This window comes from Talpa europaea (genome assembly GCF_964194135.1).
Source record: "Talpa europaea genome assembly, chromosome: 8".
NCBI classification, from domain to species: Eukaryota; Metazoa; Chordata; class Mammalia; order Eulipotyphla; family Talpidae; genus Talpa; species Talpa europaea.
Genome location: NC_140075.1, coordinates 99,399,548 through 99,410,487, shown reverse-complemented (window position 1 = coordinate 99,410,487; position 10,940 = coordinate 99,399,548). Strand labels below are relative to the sequence as shown.

Below are 10,940 nucleotides of genomic sequence, written 5' to 3'. Positions count from 1 at the left end.
CTTTTTGTACTTCACACTCTAGTCCACTAACAGGCGCTGGCTAGCGCGCCTCTGGCGGCAGGCTGCCCCTCTGCGGACTAAGCGCCCAGATATGACGGAGCAGCATGCTAAGTTGAGTTGGGAGGGCTACAGTCCCGCCTTTAAAAGCAAGAGCAAAAACCGACGCGTATGAACTGGCTTAAAGCCTCCTGTTTGACAGACCTTCACTTCACCTCAGGAAAGAATTTCCAAGCTCTTTGGCTTGTGCAGTCCCCACTTGCTGGTTATCTCCTGTACCTTTCACCCAGTGCTGGCTCTGGAAGAATCTGGCGTCTTGGCAAAATTCTAGTAGCCGAACTCTTAAAGGCAAACAGGAGGGCAGGACTGGGATTAAGTTTTATCACTTTGTTGGGTAGTTCACACCTTCATTAATTATAGGCCTGAAACAGAGCAAACCCAAGGGACCCGAGTTACCCCAATTGGTGGGTCCTTACCTGCATACTTAAGAACACAGGACACAACCCAAAAGCAGACACAGGGGGAAAAACAATAATAGGATTTATTTACACATGGAGTGAGAAAAGAGAGAGAATGGACAAGCTGACACTGACCAGATAGATGCTGTCTGTCCTACCACAGATACCTCTGCTGAACAGAAACCAAAGACAAAGCCCGAAGTGGCTAGATGGTGGCTTCTCCACAGACACCACACCACATCAGCAGTTTAACTGCCAAAAGCCCCAGCTCCAGCCCTATTTCCCATCAGCCCCTATTGGAGTGGAGTGTGGACCGTTCTACATTCTACCATCCAGTTGGGTGTGCGCCCCACCCACTGACTTAGAGGTTGGTCTTTATTCCTTTTACACATCTTTTCTTTAAAAATGTGTACTATTTTGTGTACCTGCTTTTACCCATTGTAAGTCTGCTAAACTTAGGCGGCCTGTTCGGCCACCATTATTGTTATCTGCAGTTCTGCATTCCTGTACAAGATCAGAACTGCCCTTCAGAACCGGTCAACCAGTCATAGGAACCAAACCTTACAAAGTGCCTTTCAAATAAATCATGAGCAGGGCCTCCCCGGTGGCGCAGCGGTTGAGCGCTGGGTTGTGAAGCTGCCCGCGGCCTCTGCGGCGCCGGTTCGATCCCCGGCTGCTCCCCGGCCACCGGAGGAGGGTCCCACATGGCGCGCAGACCTCTCCTGCCGCCCGCTGCTCCCCTCAGCAGTGTACTTCGGGCCTTCTGCCTGCTCTGCTCCCCGCTCTGGCTCTGGTGAATTCTCTCACCCTCCCGCGCTTCTGACTGTACCCAGTGCATGTATAAACAAACAAACAAATAAATAAATAAAAACATGCCTCTATAAAACAAAACAAAACAAATAAATCATGAGCAGAAAGCTTGATCAGCCAGGGTAGGGTAGGCATCAAAAGGTATGACCAGGAACACCTGGGGGCTGATGATGGATACATAAATTTCTGGGTCATACATCATGAGGTATGACGGGGAATACCTGAGGGGCAGAGGACCCATGTGTAACAAGGGACCTCAGAAGCTGATCAGTGGAATGCCTTGTTGATAAGATAAGGACCATGGCCGGGGTCTGGGGTATGGTTTCAATTACAACACTTGATCATCAAGCAGATAAAAATTATCTAGTCAGCAGACTTATATCTCCCTGAAGCCCTGGATGACATTCTTTAGTTTCACCCATCCTTTTCTCCTTGTCCTCCTAACCCAGGTAACTGATGCTGTATGATTACTCTATCAATACAAACGGCCAGGATCTTGCTCTTCAGCAGCATCCTGCATTATGTAGCCTGCTCCACGACACCCATTTCTTTATCAGGTGGTGTTGCCCGATGCAACAACACACACAGCCCATGTCTATGGGCCCTGGTGTTGTACCTCAGCTTCATTCCTTACAGGTGTGAAAATGGCCAAATGAATACTCGTTTGTTATACTAGACTCACTTTGCTCCATTTAGGTAAAGCTTACTTTACTCCCATTCTGCATTTCTCACCTTTTCCAGTTTTTCATAAGCTATGAGTTCTGCCCAGTGGTGGATTTTTCATCAAATTTAACTTTGGGTCCCTTCCAAGGACTTGAACTAAATTTTTGAATTTATGGTTTATATCCTTTTCACTAGAAAACCTTTTTATTTTTGTTGTTTAAGCTTCAAGTCCACAAAAACCCTTGTTTGCCTCTGCTCCCAATAAGGCTGCCTTCAAGAGTTTTCCTAGTCAGCACTTTTTACCAAATTTCTAATGCCCTCATGCCCTGCAGCTCATTAATTATGCAACTCCCTATAGCTCTACTTACAGTAATCCCCCCATTAACCACTTTCCAAGATTCCTGTTACCTGTGACCTGAAAATATTATGTACAATATTTTGAGAGTGAGAGACCACATTCACGTAACTTTTATTAGTTTGTCATAATTGCTGTATTTTATTATTATTGTTAATCTCTTACTGTGCCTAATTTATAAATTAAACTTTATTGGAGATATGTATGTATAGAAAAGAACATAGTATATATAAGGCTTTGGTACTCGCTGCAATTTCAGTACTTATTCAATACAATTTCAATACTTATTCAATACTTCGGGTGTTGGAACATATTCCCTGGGGATAAGGGAGGGCTACTGTGTGCTTTTGGACTGGTTCTGTGGGATATTTTACAGTATGTTTTGTGTACAAGAGTTTCAGAACCAAAGGTAAATAGTAAGAGTTAACTCTTTTACCCAACAAGAAGTCATAACTTTCTTAATGATAGAAACAGAACAAATTTCAAACCAAGCTGCAGTCATTCTTTTGAAACACCAAAATTTTTTTTCAAAGTCCTCTTTTTCCCATGGTTACATTGTTAATTCCATAATAGCATTTACAATATCATTACTGTTGTTCTTCAGGACCCATATTGCCTTTGCTCTCCACGCATTTGCTTGTCACATGACAAATTCTATGTCCTTAACTTCCAAACCTGTTTTACCAACCTCTTCCTCTTCACCTTCCTCTTGTGCAGCTGGAGTCTGTGTTTTGTTGAATGTTTGAGACAGCTTCACCTAGAACTTTGAATTTCTTCGTAGCTGCCAGCAGGGCTTATTGAGATAATTATGTCGCTATCTGAAGCTGGGTGCTTATAGACATCTGGTATTGTAAGGACAAAGAGGATATTCTTAGATTTCCAGATAATGACTCTAGTAACCCCTACAACTTGTTTTGTAGGGGTATGGACATAGCCTTCCATGCCTTCTTTTCACTTGCAGCTCTGTTTTGCTTTACTGACTTTGTCAATTTCAGCTGCTGCTGCCAGCTGGACTGGTTATCTGAAAACCTGTTCCTCAAGCTCTGGTACTGATTCATTCCTGTCAAATTTTGTTCCAGATCCTGTCTCAGCCTGGGGCTGTGGCAACCATCTGTAGCAAAGACGGTTTCTGTGACTTCACTGGGCATTTGTCAAGGGAACATGGGATCATGGTGGTGGTAGAAAGAATTATTAACTCTTAATCCTTACAATAACCTTATGAGAAAATGAAGGCCCATAGAGGTGAAATGATTTGAAGATCACATGGCTAGAAAGTGGAAATGGTGAGATTTATACCTTAGCAATCCTATTCCAGCACTTTGTGCTCTGATTATGCTTAGTCTTTTACATAATGATGTGCTATATTGAAGATTTGGAGAACAGACATTCATATATCATTGGTGAATGCGTAAACTAGTATGACCTTTTCAGAATAATCTAGTTAAAAATATTTAAAAGATGGGGCCTCCCAGGTGGCGCAGCAGTTGAGTGCTGGGTTGCAAAGCTGCCCACAGCTTCTGCAGCGCCGGTTTGATCCCCGGCTGCTCCCCTGCCACTGGAGGAGGGTCCCGCATGGAGGGTCCCGCATGGAGGGTCCCGCATGGCGCGCAGACCTCTCCTGCCGCCCGCTGCTCCCCTCAGCAGTGTACTTGGGTCCTTCTGCCTGCTCTGCTCCCTGCTCTGGCTCTGGTGAATTCTCTCACCCTCCCGCGCTTCTGACTGTACCCAGTGCTTGTATAAATAAATAAATAAATCTTTTTTTAAAAAAAATATGTAAAAGATGTATTCCCTTTGACTCACAATTCCATTTCTAGGAGTTTCTCCTAAGTAAATAAACATGAATGTAAATATTTAGATACAAAGATGCTTCTATCATAGTTTTAATAGAGGAAAAGTTAGAAACAAGCTAATAATACGAATTTCATTTAATCAGCTTAATTGTGATGCGCTCATAGAAAAGATGTAGCCATTAAAAATGATATAGAAGAATATAAAGGGAAAATTTTCACAACATTGAAAGCAAGTAGAGAATACTATGTATAACTTTAAAAAATATTAGTACATTTTTTAAAAAGACTAGTAAAAAACTACCCCAAACTGTTGTTTTTAGGTCTTGGTTTATTTAAGATAGCTTTAATTTTCTTCTATGTAATTAAACAGGGTTTTTTAAAAATTGTGGTAATATACATAAAATTTAATATTTTAACCATTTTTTTGGCCAGGTTTATTATTTTTTAAAATTTATTTTCATTTATTTACACATTTGAGAGCTGGGGTGTAGGCCAGAGGTGTGGGGGGGTGAGAGGATTCACCAGAGACAGAACAGAGAGAGCAGAACTGGCAAATTGATTGAAATACACTGCTGAGGGGAGCAGGGGGCAAGACAGGAGAGGTCTGCTGCGCCATGTGGGTTAATTCTCCAGCCAGCAATCAAACTCTGCTGCAGTGGCTGCGGATAGCTTCACAGTGCTGAGCCTTAACTTCTTGGGCCACCAGGAAGGCCCCTAATATATTAACCATTTTTAAGGGAGAGTAAATTATGCATATTCACATTGTTGTGTAACCAGCACCCACTACATCTCCATAATTTTCTCATTATCCAAACTCTGTACCCATGGAATAACTCTTCACTCATTCTTCTCCCCTAGTCCCTAGATATCACTTTTGGCATTTCCTGTCTCAATTAATTTGACTAATCTAGGGATTAGTGAAACCATATGGGATTTGTCCTTTGTATCTGGCCCATTTCACTTAGCATAATGTCTTCCAGTTTCTTCGACATAAGTAGAATTTATCAGAACTTTAATTTTTAAGGTTGAATAATATTTTTTGTATGCATATACCATTTTATTTATCCATTCACCCATTTGGGTTGTTTCTACCTTGACTATTTTATTTTTAAAGATTTATTTTAGGGCCTCCCCTGGTGGCGCAGGCGGTTGAGCGCAGCACTGCGAAGCTGTCCGCAGCCTCTGCAGCCCCAGTTCAATCCCAGCCGGCTGGGGAGGGTCCCACATGGCGTGGCAGACCTCTCCTGTCATGCCCGCTGCTCCCCTCAGCAGTGTATTTTGTCAGTCTGCCTGCTCTGTTCCCTGCTCTGACTCTGGTGAGTCCTCTCACCCTCCCGCACATCTGGTCTATACCCCGATTCCTGTATGAATAAATAAATCTTTTAAAAATAAATAAATAAATAATGATTTACTTTATTTATTTGTGCATATGAGAACTGTGGTCTAGGCCAGAGGTGTGGAGGGAGATTCAGTAGAGACAGAGTGGAGAGCTGAACAGGTGAATCTACTGAAATACACTGCTGAGGGGAGCAGCGGGTGAGACAGGTGAGGTCTGCTGTGACATGTGGGTCAGCTACCTGACCGGAGACAGAACTCATGCCTATAGCTTGATAACATTGAGACTTTAACCCCTGGGCCACCAGGGAGGCCCCTCTACCTCCACTGTTTTAAATATGTTGCTATTGACAAGGGTTCACAAATATCTGTATGAGCCCCTGTTTTCAATTCTTTTGACCATTTACTAGAAGTGAAATTGCTGGATAATTGTTTAATTTCTTGAGGAAATTTAACCAGGTTTTTAATTAATGCTTAATCTCTTCAGTTTAGAGAGTATGCCCCTTTATGAGGGCCCCAGGATCTGAGCAGAGCTTGAGTTTAGGAACAAAAGTTAGTGCTTAGGTTGGATAGCAAGAGATGGTGATAACCGGACTAGCATGATCCTAGGTCAACTAGATGGACATAAGCTTATGCCCAGAAATCTTTCCTGCTGTCAAGTTCTTTCCACAAGGGGAATCCTAAATACCAATATTCTGGAATTTATCATTAGAAATATAGAAAATGAAGAGTTCCCTTATAGAGTTATTTACTTGTAATCATGCCAGAATTTGGGGAACAGGGGAAATGGAATTGAACAGTTTGAAAATTAAGTAGGGGAGGTGATAAAAGAGGAATGAAAAAGGCCCCAGACTCAGTCCACTTTGCCATTAGTTCTATCAGTGTAGTAATCTGAAGCACACCAAGGTGTAAGAGGAAAAGTGAAGAGTAACCCCCAGCCAGTGAGTGGTACTAATAGCCAACTGGATGGTAGGTGGCTTTGCAGACTCCGGTCCCTGAGTGGGGGCTGATGGGAAGTAGGGTTGGAGCTGGGGCTTTGGTAGTTTAAAAAGCTGCTGGACTTTGGTAGTTAAATTGCTGGTAAGAAAGTTTGTCTATGGTAAAGTCACCAATTGGACCTCTGTCTGTTCAGTAGATGCTATCTGGTGTAGGCCAGACAACATCTGGACACATGCCAGCCTATAAATACTTTCTCAGCTCTCCCTTTGTAGGGAGTAACCCTGTGTAAATAAATCCTTTTATTGTTCCTCCCCAAGTGTCTGCTTTTGGGTATGTCCTATGTCCTTAAGGACCCAGTAACGAGGTCAACCCCTTTCTCCCAGTTTTGGTGTTTTTTTTTTTTTTTTTAATGCTTTATTTTTTTTTTTAATAGAGGCATGGGTTTTTTTTATTTTTTATTTATTTGTTTGTTTGTTTGTTTTGTTTATACATGCACTGGGTACAGTCAGAAGTGCGGGAGGGTGAGAGAATTCACCAGAGCCAGAGCGGGGAGCAGAGCAGGCAGAAGGACCGAAGTACACTGCTGAGGGGAGCAGCGGGCGGCAGGAGAGGTCTGCGCGCCATGTGGGACCCTCCTCCGGTGGCCAGGGAGCAGCCGGGGGTCGAACCGGCGCCGCAGAGGCTGCGGGCAGCTTCGCAACCCAGCGCTCAACCGCTGCGCCACCGGGGAGGCCCTGTTTTTTTTTTAAGATTTATTTATTTTTATACAAGAACCGGGATACAGGTCAGATGTGCGGGAGGGTGAGAGGATTCACCAGAGACAGAGCGGGGAACAGAACAGGCAGACTGACGAAATACACTGCTGAGGGGAGCAGCGGACGGGCGCAATGAGAGGTCTGCTGCGCCATGTGGGATTCTCGCCTGTCAGCCTGGATGGAACTGGCGCTGAAGAGGCTGCAGACAGCTTCACAGTGCTGCGCTCAACCATCTGCGGCACTGGGGAGGCCCAGTTTTGGTGTTTTAAGAGCTGAATGTTCATGTGTTCCCTGCTTTTCCCCTTTCTTTGTGGGTGAAAAATACTGAGCTGCATAGACCTATAGATTTATTTTTCAAAGAATGACAATACTCCATAAAGCCATTAATCAACAAGTACAATGCAATTTCCCAAAGCTCAGTTTACAAATGAAAATTTAATAGCTAGGGCCTCCCCGGTGGCGCGGTGGTTGAGCGCTGGGTTGCAAAGCTGCCCGCAGCCTCTGCAGCGCCAGTTCGATCCCTGGCCGCCAGGCGAGGGCCCCACATGGTGCGCAGACCTCTCCTGCCACCCACTGCTCCCCTCTGCGGTGTACTTCGGTCCTTCTGCCTGTTCTGCTCTCCGCTCTGGCTCTGGTGGATTCTCTCACCCTCCTGCGCTTCTGACTGTACCCAGTGCTTGTATAAAGAATAAATCTTTAAAAAAAAAAAAAAAGCTAAAAAAAAGAAAAAGAAAAAAAAAGAAGGAAAAAAAAGAAAAAAAGAAAAGAATTTAATAGTTAGAGATGCCCCTGATTGAACCTGTAGGTTTTGTGAGTAGACTCACTGAATTCTTAAGAGGTGGTTGCTTGGTAACCAATGTAAACAGCTTTGGCGCCTAAGCAACTAAGGAAAGTTAAGATGCAGAACCTCGCTTCTCCTTGCACTATTTTGTGGGAGGCCATTTGGAAGGCAGTTTCAAAACACTTCTGCTTTACCAGTATCTGAAAGAAGTTTATTAGCATTAGCTGAATGATGACAGGTACCCTGAAGTAGTGGAAAAAATTGGATTGTCAAAACGGTCAGTATTGCCTCAGGTACTAACCAGTACTGTAACCTTTAACATGTTTCTTCTCTCTGGGCCACAGTTGTGAAATATGTAATGTAAAAAAGTGTTGGAACCAATCATCTTTATAGCAGTTTCCAGAATAATTGCAGGAGACAGCACTGTATCTTTGTGAGTGCATGGCAAGGAATGGGAATTATAAAGCAGATGGGAAAATGAAACAAACTTTCTGATGAGAAACTGGCAGCAGAGAAGGGATTTGAAACAAGCCAGTGTAAAAAGCTGTGTTTCCTGATCCCGTTCTCTCTACTGACCAAGCTTCTTCTTTTTTTTTTTTTTTAAATCTATTTATTTATTATTTATACATGCACTGGGTACAGTCAGAAGCGCGGGAGGGTGAGAGAATTCACCAGAGCCAGAGCGGGGAGCAGAGCAGGCAGAAGGACCGAAGTACACTGCTGAGGGGAGCAGGGGGCGGCAGGAGAGGTCTGCACACCATGTGGGACCCTCCTCCCGTGGCCGCGGAGCAGCCTGGGATCGAACCAGCGCTGCAGAGGCTGCGGGCATTCTCGCAACCCAGCGCTCAACCGCTGCGCCACCGGGGAGGCCCTGACCAAGCTTCTTTTAAACAGTCTACAGATGCCTCTTAGGACTATGGCTTCTCTAAATTTAATTTATATAAAAACCTCTGCAAACTTTTTAAAGTACAAATTTCTAGGTCTTACTTGCAGTCTACTCTATCAATATTCTGGGGTGCGGGACACAACAATCTACATTTTATTGTATTATTTTAGTTTTCCTTTTTTTTTTTTTAGTTTTTCTTTGCTTTTATTATTTTTTTTTCCTTTAGGTGAATTTTTGTTTTTACTGGGATATAGGAGATGGGTTGGGATATTTCACCATGGGGTATGTTCCATGAGTGAAATTCTACCCTAATCTTTCTGGAATAGCTTTTCTCCTTGGAATTGCTGCTCTTGCTATCAGCAGCCTCTTCCAGTCTACTGCTGAGTGGCTTTTCTTTTTATTGGAGACAACCTTGTTTCCTGCCTCTTCCTAGTTACTGACTGGTCACTTTGGGGGAAGATTTCATCCTCTTGTGAAGAAGTTTTCTTTCCCCTTGGGTTTGGAGGGGACATTCTCTTGAGGTTTTGTCTTTTCTTTCTTGGGAGTCCTTTACTTGTCTCATCTACTTCTGGAGTACTACTGCTAATTTCTGAAGATGCACGGGCAACTGGGTGAGCCACTTCTTTCCTCCTTGAGTGTTTCTTCTGTTTCTCCAGCTTCCTAGTAATCTCAGTAGATACTTCCTCTGCCTGAATCATTGCCTCCTTTGTGACATACAGATTCCATGGAAGAATTCCAGATTCTTCCATGGAATCTGTCCAGTCTCATAGAAGAACGGCTACTGCTCAACTTGTTTTCAAAGCTGCTCCCCAAATACTCTTGTTGGCAGAAACAATTTGTAAGGCAATACTGCTTTTATTGGTCAGGTATTGGGAGATACAGCCTTTGTTCTTGGCAGTTGCTTGACTAATGAAGGTGGCATGGAAATTGAGTCTGTATTTTTGGATTGCTGCCCCCTAGCTTTAATGCACTGGAAACTTGGTCCCTTTGCTCTGCCCTGGGAATCACTCAGATACCAGGACTGGGTAAAGGAATCTACATTTCAGCAAGCTCCTCCAGTGATCTTAATCTTGACCATATCTAATCAACATTGTTCCAGAAGTTGACTCTCCCCTCTTGGACCCTACCTCAGAATTCAGAATCCCGGGTGGAGATGAGACTGCTTTTAGTTTTGAAAAGCTCTTATAGATTCTCTGCTGAGGTTTTTATTACTTCTTAACCTTTTCTTCTGCGTTGGTTACTACTGTTTTTTTTTTTAAGATTTATTTATTTATGCATATAAGAGCCGGGGTACAGGCCAGAGATATGGGGGTGAGAGGATTCACCAGAGACAGAGTAGGGAACGTAACAGGCAGACTGACTGAAATACACTGCTGAGGGGAGCAGTGTGACAGACAGGAGAGGTCTGCTGTGCCATATGGATTGCTCCCTGGCTGGCTGGGGATTGAACCTGTGCTGCAGAGGCTTCAGATTGCTTCATAGTGTGGTGCTTAACCCCTGGCGCCACCAGGGAGGCCCCAGTTAGTACTGTTTTAATAACAGAAGGAAAAAAGCAAGTTATCACCCCTTTTAGCATATACATTCAACTCAAATATTTCTGCAGAATGGAAGTTCCAGGCTAGGGGGTGAAGGTAGAGGAATGGGAATGTGAATAGAAGAGTGGAACTATATTTGGAATCTTTGAGATATCACCCATTTTGTGTCTTGATTCTTATGTCAGGGTTTAACTGCAGGCATGTGGCCTAACCTTTCCAACTCCATTCCTGCCTGTCCAGCCAAGTTCTAGATGTACAGAGATAGCGCTTGTGGTGTTGCTTCCCAGATTGAAGAGCCTGGCCTCCAGTGATGTTAGGTTTGAATAATTGTAGGATGCCACTTATGCAATTCCTTTTGCTGTCAGAGCACAAAAGCACCTAACACCTACTACTCTGCTTTCGGTTCTTAAGGGCTGTTTGTTGGGAGAGGACCCTGCCTCAGTGTTGGTAACATTTAAAATCAAATAATGTGGAGCCTCTAAACTCCATTCATGAGTCTTTTCTTCCTTTCTATGGACCCTTTTTTTATAAATTGCCTAGAGCCCCAATATTCCTAAATAATTCCATACATGCCCAGGGAATGTCCCAGTGCTTGGGACTCCAGATACCTGCCTTCAAGGGACTGTTGTCCATGCA

The 10,940-nt window shown here is 43.7% G+C and overlaps 1 pseudogene across 1 annotated transcript; it reads right to left on the bottom strand.

Annotated features, from left to right (window-relative positions):
- Nucleotides 1–2,833: 2,833 nt before the first annotated feature.
- LOC311175735 (nascent polypeptide-associated complex subunit alpha-like) lies at nucleotides 2,834–3,431 on the bottom strand (annotated as a pseudogene). Its single transcript has one exon. The product of its transcript is annotated as a nascent polypeptide-associated complex subunit alpha-like (transcript).
- Nucleotides 3,432–10,940: the final 7,509 nt, after the last annotated feature.